This window comes from Oryctolagus cuniculus, chromosome 8 (assembly GCF_051225735.1).
Source record: "Oryctolagus cuniculus isolate XC-2025 breed Fujian yellow rabbit chromosome 8, ASM5122573v1, whole genome shotgun sequence".
In the NCBI taxonomy this organism is placed as follows: Eukaryota; Metazoa; Chordata; class Mammalia; order Lagomorpha; family Leporidae; genus Oryctolagus; species Oryctolagus cuniculus.
Window position 1 is genome coordinate 57,151,675 of NC_142874.1, and position 14,043 is coordinate 57,165,717.

At 38.1% G+C, this 14,043-nt stretch overlaps 1 pseudogene; it reads left to right on the plus strand.

The window, feature by feature from the left end:
• The first annotated feature begins 12,858 nt into the window (after positions 1-12,858).
• On the plus strand, positions 12,859-13,477 carry LOC149125028 (10 kDa heat shock protein, mitochondrial pseudogene; annotated as a pseudogene).
• Positions 13,478-14,043: the final 566 nt, after the last annotated feature.

Genomic DNA, 14,043 nt, shown 5'->3' on the forward strand with positions numbered 1-14,043 from the left:
TGAGTCATTTACATAGAATCTAACATGAATTGTGCCCAAATAGTATCTCAGATTTAGATGGTGCTGTGGTGCTGTAGTTCTCATTCCAATTTGACTATGCTTATGACTTCCCGGAATACTAACCTTTGTATTTTCTTTTGCTGTTTACCAAAACACCTAATTTCTGTGCTTGAGAGAGTGACTCAAAGTCCTTATTTCTAAACAGTTCAACATTAGTACTCTTAACAGTATTGAGTTGATACAGTATTCTACTATCTTTTATATTGTATGTGGGGAGCGACCCAGACTAGACTAAGTTACTGGAATTAAGACTTATTCTATGCATCTGCTCTCCCACAATGTGGCGCTGAGAAGGGAGAAACAGCTTCTACGCAGCTGCCTCCAGTTCAACCAATAAACTGTAGGACCTGCTCCTGATTGGAGGAGAGCAGCGTACTCGGCGTGTGGGTAGCAGAGCACGGATTGGTGGAGAGGACTATAAAGGAGGAGAGAGACAACATGCACCAGGAACATCTATCTGAAGGAACACCTGTGCAGCCCCCGAGGGAGCCGGCCGGCGGTGTGCCGCTCCCCCGCAGAAGTGGGGAAAGTGGCCAGGGGGAACTGCCTCCGTGGAAGGGACGGCAGCCAACCCGGGAAGAACCAGCAGCAAACCCGGGGAGGGCCGAGCAGATGAAAGAACAGCGCAGGGTCCTGTGTCGTTCCTCCACGAAGAGGGGGAGCGACATAATGGTGCCGTGACTCGGATATGAAGCCTAGGCAGGGTTCAGTGTCGCTCCTCCACGAAGAGGGGGAGCGACAATTGTACATAAAGTAACCTTTACCAGAAGGTTCTCTGGAGACTAATCCATTAGGATCCAGATGTTCTCTTTTTTGACCCATTATGTACGTAGCAGAAACTCCCACTTTTCTGTTCTTTTTAAAACAATTATCAATTTGTTTGAAAATCAGAGCTATAGAGAGAGGGAGAAATAGAGAGAGATCTTCTGCTCAGTGGTTCATTCCCCAAATGGCAGCATTGGCTATGGCTGGGTCAGGCCAAAGCCAGAAGCTTCATCCAGTCTCCCACATGGGTGGTAGGTATCCAAGCATGTGGAACATCATCTGCTTTTCCAAGACCATTAGCAGGGAGGTGGATCCGAAGTAGAGCAACCAGGACATGAACCACGTGATTGTGTTACCTACCACACTGTAATGTCAGTCTTAATCCCACTCTTCTGGATGATAAATATAAATCACCCAACACAATCTAGTAACTTCTCTGATTGTTGGCTCACAGAGTCAAAACACTCAGCTGGCTGAGAATGCAACTTGGCTTGCAGTTAAAAGGAACTACTGGTGTAGCTCCGGAAGATGCGTAATTCCCTTGAAGCACACCATGAAACTAACAAAGCCAAAAGTATAAAAACAGGAGAAAAAACGAATGTGAAAGACCATTAGAATATGAAAGGAAGTAACTATTTTCTCTTCCATGCCATGGTTCCTGGACCTGCATATTCTATTTGAGAAAAATAATCACACATTGTTTGGAGATTTCACAGAAATATATGTATAGCAATTGTTAGGATAAGTTTCATCCCCTATTAGATGTTGTTATTCAGTTTGCAATGTGATTGACTACTATAATTGAATTTTCACTAAAATATTATTTGAAAACAGTAACTAGCCATAAGAAAAACAGAAAATTGTGTACATTTTTCACCAAGACTATAAGATAAATTCAAAATTAGTAAGAATTTTAAAAGTCAAATTTATACAAGTATCAAAAATGATAATAAAATGCTAATTTTTAAAAGATTTATTTATTTATTTGAAAGGCATAGTTACAGAGAGGCAGAGGCAGAGAGAGAGAGAGAGAGAGAGAGAGAGAGGGAGAGAGTGAGCTTCCACCCGCTGGTTCACTGCCCAAATGGCCACAATGGCTGGAGCTGAGGCAATCCGAAGTCAGAAACCCGGAGCTACTTCCATATCTCCCACACAGGTACATGGGCTCAAGGACTTGGGTCATCTTCCTCTTCTTTCCCAGGACATAGCAGAGAGCTGGATTGGAAGTGGAGCAGCTGGGACTTGAACTGGCACCCATATGGGATGTTGGGATTGCAGGCAGTGGTTTTACCTCCTGTTCCACAGCGCTGGAATACTTTTTCAGTCTACAAGTAAGGAGAATTTTTCTAACCATCAGTTTTATATCCATTGCAGTAAATTGCATTTGCATAGAAAACTGAGGAAAAACAAAATATTAGGAAAATTGGAAATTCTGTGTTCACATTATACATAGTTAAAATAAGAAAATATAAAAAAAATTCAATGCAAAAATGCAAATAGACCCAATTACAAAGCTACAAATAGTTAATGTATGATATTAATGATATCCTAAGATGCGAATTATGGTGAGGAAACATAATGATTATTGAAATGGATTTCCATCCACATAAAATCTAAATCTTGTTGATATTAAATAACAAAAAACATCATGGTCATCCAGGGGCATTTCTGAAGGAACAGAGTCATTATTCTGAAGACTATTTGTTGAAAAGATTGGAACAAATGTTTTTCTGAGTCTCCTATACATTGTGTCCTAAATTTTGTCCCTCAAAGTCTTAACTCAAGAACCTTAGAATGGAATCATTACTAAGAGATTCAGTTATTGAAGAAATAATTGAGGTTAATTCAGGTCATAAGGTTGGGATTCTAAAAAAATACAATTGTTGTTATAATAAGGAAAAAGAGACACTTGAGATAGTTGCACAAAGAGATAAGACCATATGAAGCTGGTGCCACGGCTCAACAGGCTAATCCTCCACCCAGAGGCGCCAGCACACCTGGTTCTAGTCCCAGTTGGAGCGCTGGATTCTGTCCCGGTTGCCCCTCTTCCAGGCCAGCTCTCTGCTGTGGCCAGGGAGTGCAGTGGAGGATGGTCCAAGTGCTTGGGCCCTGCACCCTATGGGAGACCAGGAGAAGCACCTGACTCCTGCCTTCAGATCAGCACAGTGTGCTGGCTGTAGCACGCTGGCCGCGGCGGCCATTGGAGGGTGAACCAACAGCAAAGGAAGACCTTTCTCTCAGTCTCTCTCTTTCTCTCACTGTCCACAGTGAGAAGAAGCTGTTTTAAGGAGATAAGTCTTGAGTACATCAAGAGTGTTAACCCTCGTCTTGGGCTCCCAAACTCCTGGATTTGATACATAAAGTTCTGTTGTTTAAACCACCCTGTCTGTGATAATTTATGGCAGCCCTAGAAAACTAATAACATGATACTAAGTACGTTTTAGGCTAACAAAATACTTGATGTCAAACAAGTAATCCTTATGTTTTATAAATGTAAAACAAATATTTGGAATGAAATCCTATTTTGCAACTCTGTATTACATAATAATTTAACATAAATTGGTTTTAAAAGTCTCAGTTGAAAGAGTGATGGAGGACATTCATAAAGAATAGGCAGTTTGACAACTCTAATCCTACCAGTTATGATTAGCATTCCTAAACATGAGCCAATTAGACATTAGGCACTTTATGATGTAATAAAATAGTGAATATCCATAAAATGTCCTTCCTTACACAAATTGAACGTAAATCTGATGTAATACCCCTTCACAAATAATGCAGAGTTTAGAGAAACTTGGCATACAATCCATGAGAAATCAGCTGGGAAATTCCAGAATATGGGAACTTCTATAGAAAAATAAAAATTAAATTAGTTGTATAGATGATGGTTATAATACTTCCGGCCCATGTTGGAATACTGATTCCATTCCCAGCTTCAAGTTCCTGAATCTAACTTCTTACTGATACAGTCCCTGTGAGGCAGCAAATGATGACTCTAGTGACTAGGTTCCTGCCATTCACATGGGAGACCTGGAATAGAGTTCTTGATTCCTTTGTGGATATTTGGATAGAGAACCAACGGATGGGACTATTTCTATCCCTCTATGTCTCTCTGCATCTTTTTTTTTTTTTTTGACAGGCAGAGTGGACAGTGAGAGAGAGAGACAGAGAGAAAGGTCTTCTTTGCCGCTGGTTCACCCTCCAATGGCCCCCGCCGCCAGTGCACTGTGGCTGGCGCACCGCGCTGATCCGATGGAAGGAGCCAGGTACTTCTCCTGGTCTCCCATGGGGTGCAGGGCCCAAGCACCTGGGCCATCCTCCACTGCACTCCCTGGCCATAGCAGAGAGCTGGCCTGGAAGAGGGGCAACCGGGACAGAATCCGGCGCCCCAACTGGGACTAGAACCCGGTGTGCCGGTGCCGCAAGGTGGAGGATTAGCCTAGTGAGCCGCGGCGCCGGCCCTCTCTGCCTCTTAAAAAATTAATTTAATGAATCAAAGATATACAGGGAAAAAAGAAAAGCCTGGAGAAGGAAGATTTTGCAAAAACAAAACACCAGTCAATATAACTGGATAAGTAGTATGTGGATATTTTTGAATGTTGTCTCAGAAAATTGGAGATTTTAAAATTTTTTATATTGCAATGGGGAAATTCTATTACTGATTGGAAATTACTGTTAATTTTAATAGTATTGTTACTATTTAGAATAAATATTCCTTTAAAGTAATGTGCTTACTTGTATTTATGGGTGATACATATCTAGCATGATTTTTATTATTTCTGTTATCTTTAAAATAGTTAACTCACAGTGAAAATAAACAGAAATGATGATTAAGTAATAATACAGACTGACAAAATGTCAATAATGTTCAAGCTGGGTCAGGAGTGCACAGAATTAATTATACTTTTCTCTTTGCTTTTGATTATGTTTTAAAATCTTATTATGTTTTAGAAAGTATTTTCACATAGGGAAAATATGTCTTCTCTTGTTTTGTTCTGTGTTGTGTTGTTTCACTGTTATTATTTGAAAGATGAAGAAGTGATGTAAAAGATGATTCCTTCTCAGTCTGAAATGTAGGCAGTCCCAGGGAGCTAAACTCGAGAAGAGCATCTGTAGCAGGAACAGCTCTCTTTAAGAAGTATAGTTATTATAGCCTCCCCAAAGAAGCAGAGAGTCGAGTCAGGTTACACCATAAAAAGTGTTGCTGCTCTGCATTTAAGACATCAGGCAAAGGAAGCATCATTTGTAAAATCAAGGTATAATGCTACATCTTTCTAAGTTTCAAATGGCTGATCCTCCCCATCACCTTTTCCGTAGTATTTCATCTCTTTCTGTTTTGTGTGGTCTGGTCTGTATTAGATGTCTTTTATTTTAAGAAAAAGAGCAAATTGTTTCAGGTCTAATTAAAAATGACAGCCCTTTAGGACAAGCAAATAGGACAACCACAATCCCCCATTTTCCCACCTTGTTTTAAAGGAAGTGGATCATACAAGTTGGGACGTGTTCCTCTTGCAAGGCATCCCTAATCATAATAAAAGAACACTATTTGGATCATAGAATGCTATCTATTTCCTTATGTCCTTACTAGGAAAAGCTCCTCTCCCCCCAAAAAATACCAGTGGGGGATGTAGTTCATTCTACGAAGAGATAAATATGTCACTATATTAAGCAGGGCTAATTTCTGACTTCTTTAGTCCCATTCTTGCAGGTGTGTATCAGATCAGACCAACTTCTCCCTGAGCCACCTCCCACAAAACTGTTCTATCTGGGGTAGACTTCTAACCTTGACTAAAATGAACTAAAGACGAAAATCAAAGATGCTGAAATCAATTATCCTATAATGAATGATTTTTATCTTCCCTAAAGAAGTAAAATCATCCTTTCCTTTGCTCAGGTCTTGCTGACTAGGACAAACGTGTATTCTACACAGTGTGTTCTTTTTTTATATATTTTATTTATTTATTTGACATGTAGAGTTACAGACAGTGAGAGAGAGAGAGAGAGAGAGAGGTCTTCCTTCCATTGATTCACTCTCCAAATGGCCGCGATGGCTGGAACTGCATCGATCCGAAGCCAGGAGCTAGGAGCTTCCGCCAGGTCTCCCACGCGGGTGCAGGGACATAAACACTTGGGCCATCCTCCACTGCTATCCCAGGCCACAGCAGAAGAGGAGCAGCTGGGACTAGAACTGGTGCCCATTTGGGATGCCTGCGCCACAGGTGAAGGATTAACCCAGTGTGCCATGGCACCAGTCCCCACAGTGTGTTCTTAAAACTAAAACATACCAGTTTTCAAGTTAGAGTATAATCAGGATGGATAACTTTGTTTCCCTTTAGCCAAAGAGAGCTATAGCTAATTGTTTACCTTTTCTTAATTATTTAATCAGATAATCCCCAAGAGTGTTTAATAAATTCACTGATGGGGCCAGTGTTGTGGCACAGTAGGTTAAGCTGCCACCTGAGACACCAGCACTCCATATGAGCACCAGTTTGAGTCTTAGCTGGTCCACATCCCATCCAGCTCCGTGCTAATGCCCTAAGGTAAGCAGTGGAAGATGGAACAAGCGCTTGGGCCTCTGTCCCCCATGTGGGAGACTCAGATGGAATTCCAAGCTTCAGCTTGGCCCAATTCTGGGCATTTCTGCCATTTTGGGGAGATAGCAGCAGATGTGAGATCTCTCTCCCTCTCTCTCCCCACAACCCTCCTCTTTCTGTCTCTCTTCATCTGTCTCCTCACCTCTCTCTTTAACTCTGCATTTCAAATAAATAAAGTGAAACATTAAATAAAAGAAGGAAATCCCCTAAGTGACAAAAAATATAGGGATTTCAAAAACAAAGGAGGAAGGGGTTTTTTGGAAATTTGATGTAGATATGCAAAAGACAGCAGTAAATTCAAGGCTGAATTTACCGTTTATAAATGGAACATCTATAAACAAAGCAACTATGTGAGAAATTTATTTCATAATTACATGCTAAGAGGAATAATGTTTCCTCTGAGGCACTGATGCGTTCTTACTTTTCAGGCAAAACATGATGTAAAGAATTGCCATAATACCTTATAACTCCACATTGTACTATGCAGGGACAACTAATTAATTAATTATTGGTAAATTCACATTTAATAGTCATGGCTCTTAAAATTGTGCTCCTATTAATCCTTATATTACAGTGAAGAAGAATAAAGGATGGACATTTAGCCTAGCAGTAAAAGCATTGTTTAAGCTGTTCCTATCCCACAACAAAACATCTGTGTTAAGTTCCAGGCTTCAGCTCCTGATTCCGTCTCCTACCTACATGGACTCAGAGTCATTAATGATGGCTGAAATGACTGGATTCCTGCCATGCACATGGAAGACCTATATTGCCTTCCCCCATTCTTGGCCCCAATGCTGGCCAATGCTGGCTCTGCCCTGGCCATTGAGGGCATTTAGGGAGCAAATAAAAGGATGGAAGCCCACTCTGTCTATCTTATTCCTTAAATATCAATTATGAAAAGAAAGAACAGCAATAAGACCCAATGTGTTAAATATGTTAACTAAGATCTCACAGCTATCAAGTGTTGAAGCCCGAATTTAAGCACCCTGACTATAGCAACTGTGCTTTTAACCATGAACTACATGGACACAAACTAATATTCATTTTATTTTTTTTAAGATGTATTTTATTAATTTGAAAGGCAGAGTTACAGAGAGAGTTAGGGAGACAGAGAGAGAGAGAGAGAGAGAGAGAGAGAGGCCTTCTATCTGCTGCTTCATTCTCCAAATGGATTCTATGACCATGCCTAGGCCGGGCAAAACCAGGAGCCAGGAGCTTCTGCTACGTCTCTCAACTGAGTGCAGGCTCCCAACCACTTGGGCCATGCTCTGCTGGCTTTCCCAGATGCAATAGCAGGGAATTGGATCAGAAGTGGAGCAGTTGGGACTCTGTTGCCTGGATGGATGCCCGTCATGTAGGCAGTGGCTTAACCTGCTAGGCCACAAATCTGGCCCCCAATATTCATTTTCAGAATTACTTCTGTGAAACTCAGAAATAAGAATGAAAAAAATATTTAAAAGTTTTATTTATTTGAAAGGGAGAGAGAGAGAAACAGAAATAGAAAAATTTGCAACTTATCCTTAACAACTCATCTTTCATTTCATTTTCAACTTAACTAGTTCTACTTAAATGTTTTTGGTTTTGTGGTTTGACACATACACATACACAACAAACCGTTTCTATTTCTCTTATCAGCAGGTATGGATACTGGTGATGCATATTAACAGATAAGGACAGTGAGTGAGAAAAGATAAATGGCAGGTATGATTCCAGAATTGTAGACGTGTTTCATGTTAGTAACCAGTGACGATTTAATGCAGTGAGAATGCTGGTTAAAGCCACTCTTCTAAGAAAGGTAAAGTTGGCTAAGGAAATTATGCTGTGAGAAATTATAATTCTATGTGAATGTTATTTGATATAAGCAAAGAGAATGGGGATAAATAAATGAATTAGTATCACATTTAGAAGAGATGACTTTAGTGTTATTCTCTGTGCAGGGACAACTTAATCAGATTTATTTAGTAAACTCACTCTCTCCCTCACTTTCTCTCTCATAAACACACACACATCACACACCCCAAATTCAGTCTTTCAGGACCATGGCAAATTAACTACAATTTGAAAAGCTATTTGTAATGGCATATCACCTGAAAAGAGTAATAAAATTGTTGTCTTTAGAAAAGTGCTATACAAACTATTGAAAGGTGTTGAAGAAGTTAATGTCTAAAGAAAGTGAAAAATTAGATAACTTTTAATAAGAACATAATGCCCATTAAAACTACAGATAGTAAAATGTAGATAAATTAGAAAATGGCATCTATCATTTTCATATAGAACCATAGATAATTAATTAACTTTAGGTGTGATTCTTGGAAAGGAAATGCAATTTAATACAGAGGGTTAAGGCAGATAGTTAATAAAGTAAAGAACAAAATAGGGAGATCAATTCCAGAAGTGTGCAAAGTGATTTCATGACATTGTTATGTATCTGGAAATGTAAAAGCTCTAGAAAAGATTTATAAGAAATATGAATAAGCAACATCAAAGGGAGAGTATAAAGTAAATGCATTTTATCATGAGAGTTAATCAACTGTTTAATCTCAATCCCATATGCCCCATTTGATTATGTTGACAAGTAAAAAGCATACTCATCTAAATTTTAAGGTATTTAGACATTAACCATGTAATATGAATCATCTAAATTTTACATAGCAAATAAAGATTAGTTCAGCCATTTAAATTGAAGCAATAAGAGATGACATTAAATTATTCCATGAAAAATAACTCTATCCAGTTAAATGTCATACACATTTTTAAGGAATTTACTTGTCAGAAAGATAGCAACTGCTGAAATGATAAATGGAATGGTAAATGCATAAAAGGTCAATTAGCAACCCACTATTTTTGGAAGCAGTGTCTTCTGGCATTTATTTTATTATCAGTGTATTATTCCCCTTTATTTATAAAATAAAAATGAGTAACTTTCATTACATATGTATCTCTTGTTTATACTAAATTATGTTTAAAATTTACATTAAAAGAAGCCATAACAGTTTTAATCAAGTCCTTTCCTTTTAAATGATAATACAGACAATAATATACTGAAAATACTTATTAAATATATTAACTGATTTCACACAGTTATTATACATTGAAGGATCTGAAGCTTGGAATTGAACACAGGCACTCTGATGTGTGATAAGAAGGAAAGGAAAATAGCATTTGTTATATTTGTGACCCTGAGTTTAATTGAGCACACTAAGGAGCTCATTGCAATGTATATAGTCAAACTGGTTTTGAACAATTTTTGGTAAATGTCAAGCTATTTTTGAATTTACTTAAAAGAGTTCAGGATGCAATTGGGACACTAATTTCAGAGGCCTTATGTACAAGAATAGCTGAGATATTACATAGGAAGAACTGGAGTAATTCTGAGCAGTAATATATTTTTTCTTCCTAGGTGTGAGAAAATCTCTTAATTCCCATTTTAGATTGTCAGTGGAATTTTCTGTGATATTCTGATATCCTTCACACCAGTGCTGTTACTCTATCTCTAGAATCTATTAATATGTGAATGTATATCAAAAGGGACTTTGTAGGTATGAAAAAGATTGTAGAATTTGAGATAGGTTAATTATCCAGGATTATCTGGGTAGGCTTCATCTAATTACAACATTTTTTAGGAGTGGATAACTGTTGTTCTCTGCTGAAGTTAGAGAAGTGGCAGAATAGGAGGCAGATAAGAGATAGCACTGTCCCATGTGCTATTGCTGGTTCTGAAATGTAAGGAGCCAGAGCAACATAGAGTAGTCTCCTCTTATCCAAAAGATTGCACTTATTCACAGTAAAGTGTAGTCTGAAAATATTATTTATCTTACCACTTTCAGGGGAGAGAGTCTACATCCACATAAATTTAATTATAGTTGTTTGTTATTAGTTATTGTTAATCTCTTATTGTGCCTATTTTAAAAATTAAGCTTTTTCTTAAGTATATAGGTGAAGAAAAAGCATGGTGTATATAGGGTCAGTACTATCCACAATTGCAAGCATTCACTAGGGATCTTGAATATTCCCCATGTAAGCAGAAAGAAGCTGCTGGAGGATAAGGCATAGATCAGCTGAAAGCCAACAAGGAAGCATGGCCTCAGCTACATGGTTGTCAGCTCTGCTAAAAACAGAAATGAATCTGGAAACAGATTCTCGCTAAGGTGTCCAAAGGAGAACACTGTTGAAACCTTGATTTTGTCCTTTAGAAAGTGAATAGAGAAACAAGCCAGGTCCACTGGAGAACTGTTAGTAATAAATTTATGTTGTATTAAGCTATGAAATGCATGATTGTGGTGCCAAAGGAAATCAATATTTATTTGTTTCTTTTTTTCTTTCTTCTTTTCGTTAAAGTACATTGGTGCATATTATGATCTTCAGTAATTGGCTATGAAATGTCCTCTATTTGATTTCCCATATAACATTATTTCATAGAGATGAAAGACAGAATGTTGAAAAAGACATAAAAGATTAAAATGATAGAAGCTGAGATTCGAATGTTTATTCTAAAACTTCCTGGCTGTTTCCTTAATACTGCTGCACAAATTTCTAATTTTCAACTTACCCATTTGTCACTTGGTGATAACAATATCAACACAAAATTTTGAGAATCTGTATAAAGAAGCTTAACACACTACTTGAAACATATGATCAAAACAAAGTCAATTTCCTTATCATCTATCTTTCTTAGTCAAATTTATCTGTTCCACTACTCAGCACATAACTTATGGTGTCTTTATTAGGTTAACATAAACTATTTACTTGTTTATTTAATTTATTTTTTGCTTACGATTTATTTTCTTCTGTTAAGAGAGATGATGTTTAAATCAATACTTAAACAGGAATCATATGCCATTGAACTTGTGTGTTAAAATGGGAATTTAAATTTTTTCCAGGCATGTTTTGATGTTAAAATAAAGGGAGTAAACATTGGATCATTTCAGGGTGGTAATGCCTAACTAAGCTCCACAGTAATTTTCTCGGACAATCAATTGTAATCTAGGAGAATCTGGGTTGCTGGCATACAGAGAGAAAAGAGTATTCAGTAATAGAAAATTAGGAAAGATGTTAGACAAATAAACTTTACTTAGTTATTTTTTAGCCTAAGAGTAAACCTTCCTGAAATCAAGATTAATTGTACACTTTCTTTTTAAAATTTTATTTAAAATATACAAATTTTATGCATTTCAAATATATAGATTTAGGAACATAGTGATTATTTCTACCATAATCTCCCTCCTAACTATGTTCCCAACCTCCTTTCTCCTCTCCCTACTATTTCCGCTCTTAATTTTTACAAAGATCTATTTTCAGTTTACTTTCTATTTATAGGATTAACCCTATAATAAATAAAGAGTTCAACCAGTAGTGTGAAGGAAAAAAAAAAGACATTCTTCCTGACAGTTGAGACAAGAGCTGTAAAAAATCATCAAATCTCAAAATGTCACTCCTGTACATTACATTTTAGACACTCTGTTAGTTACTACAGATCAGGGAGAACATATGATGTTTGTCTTTTTGGTACTTGCTAATTTCATTAAGTATAATAGTTTCCAGTTGCATCCATTTTGTTGCAAAAAGCAGGATTTCATTTTTTTTTTTTTTTTGCTGTTGAGTAGTATTCCATAATGTGTAAATGCCATAATTTCTTTTTTCAGTCATCAGTTGATGGACATCTGGGTTGATTCCATATCTTAGCTATTGTGAATTGAACTGCAATAAACATGGGGCTACAGATCACACATTCCCTTTGGGTAAATTCCCATGAGTGGGATGGCTGGACCATATGGTAGATCTATTTTTAGCTTTCTGAGGTATTTCCATACTGTCTTCCACAATGGCTACACAAGTTTACATTCTGACCAACATTTGAAAAGGGTACATTTTCCCCTACATTCTCATCAGCATTTCTTGTTTCTTGATTTCTGTGTGAAAGCAATTCAAACTGGGGTGAAGGGAAACCTCATGTGGTTTTGGTTTTGGATCACTGATGGCTAGGGATCCTAAGCATTTTTTTTCAAATGTTTTTTGATGATTTGAATTTCCTATCTTGAAAAATGCCTGTTCAAGTCCTTTTCCATTTCTTAACCATATTGTTTTGCTGTTGTTGAATTTCTTGAGCTCTTTATAGGTTCTGGATGTTAACACTGTATCAGTTGCATAGTTTGCAAATATTTTCTCCTATTATGTTAGTTGCCTCTTTGCTAGTGTTCCCTTGGAAGTGCTGAGACATCTCAGCTTGATGTAATCCTATTCATAAATTTTCGCTTTGATTGCCTGTGCTTCTGAGGTCTTTTCCAAGAAGTTTTTGCCTATGCCAATGTCTTGAAGAGTTTCCCCAATGTTCTTTAATAATTTGATGCTATCATGTTGTAGATTTCAGTCTTTGATCCACCTCGAGCAGATTTTTTTTTTTTTTTTTTTTTTTTTTTGCAATTAAAACAAATGTATTGGCGGGCCGAGCGCGCGTGCGTGGTGCCTGGCCTTTTCACGTGTCCCGAGGGTCAGGCTGCGGGTCTCTCCTTGGAGCGGCGCGAGAGCAGAGCGAAAGCAGCGGCGCTGAGGCCATGGCAGGACAGGCATTTAGGAAGTTTCTTCCGCTCTTTGACCGCGTCTTGGTGGAGAGGAGCGCCGCGGAAACAGTAACCAAAGGAGGCATTATGCTCCCTGAAAAATCTCAAAAAAAGTATTGCAAGCAACAGTAGTAGCTGTTGGATCAGGCTCTAAAGGAAAGGGTGGAGAGATTCAACCAGTTAGTGTGAAAGTTGGAGATAAAGTTCTTCTTCCAGAATATGGAGGCACGAAAATAGTTCTAGACGACAAGGAATATTTTCTATTTAGAGATGGTGACATTCTTGGAAAATATGTAGATTGAAATCTCTGAAACAGCATCACATGAAGCTTCCCATTCCATTGAAGTTCTGAAATCTTTTCATCATGTAAATAATTTCCATGTCTTTTATAATAAACTAATGCTATCTAAAACAATGACGCCCATTGTCTCTAAACTTTAGTTTCACTGTTCTGGTGTAAACATTTACAAATAAAATATATAAATGAAAAAAAAAAACAAATTTATTTTGGTGCAAAAAATTGAATTCCAGCATAGTTTTTCATAATACACGTTTTTCATGTACTTTAAAAAAAACTTCATATTCATGAATTTTCAAAAATAAACTTATTCAATACCACTTTCCATGAACTTTTTACAACCTTGTTGTATTTTTTTTTTTTGACAGGCAGAATTAGAGAGAGAGAGAGAGAGAGAGGTCTTCCTTCTGTTGGTTCACTCCCCAAATGGCCACTGCGGCCTGCGCACTGCACTGACCAGAAGCCAGGAGCCAGGCACTTCCTCCTGGTCTACCATGCGGGTGCAGGGACCCAAGCACTTGGGCCATCCTCCACTGCCCTCTCAGGCCACAGCAGAGAGCTGGACTGGAAGAGGAGCAACCGGGACAGAATCTGGCGCCCCGACTGGGACTAGAACCTGGGGTGCCAGTGCCGCAGGCGGAGGATTTAGCCTAGTGAGCCGCGGCGCCGGCCCAACCTTGTTGTATTTTTAAGTTTAGCAAGCATTATAACATAAATCAAGAAGTATCCTTAACAGTCCATTATAGGACATGTTACCCAGCCCCTTTTG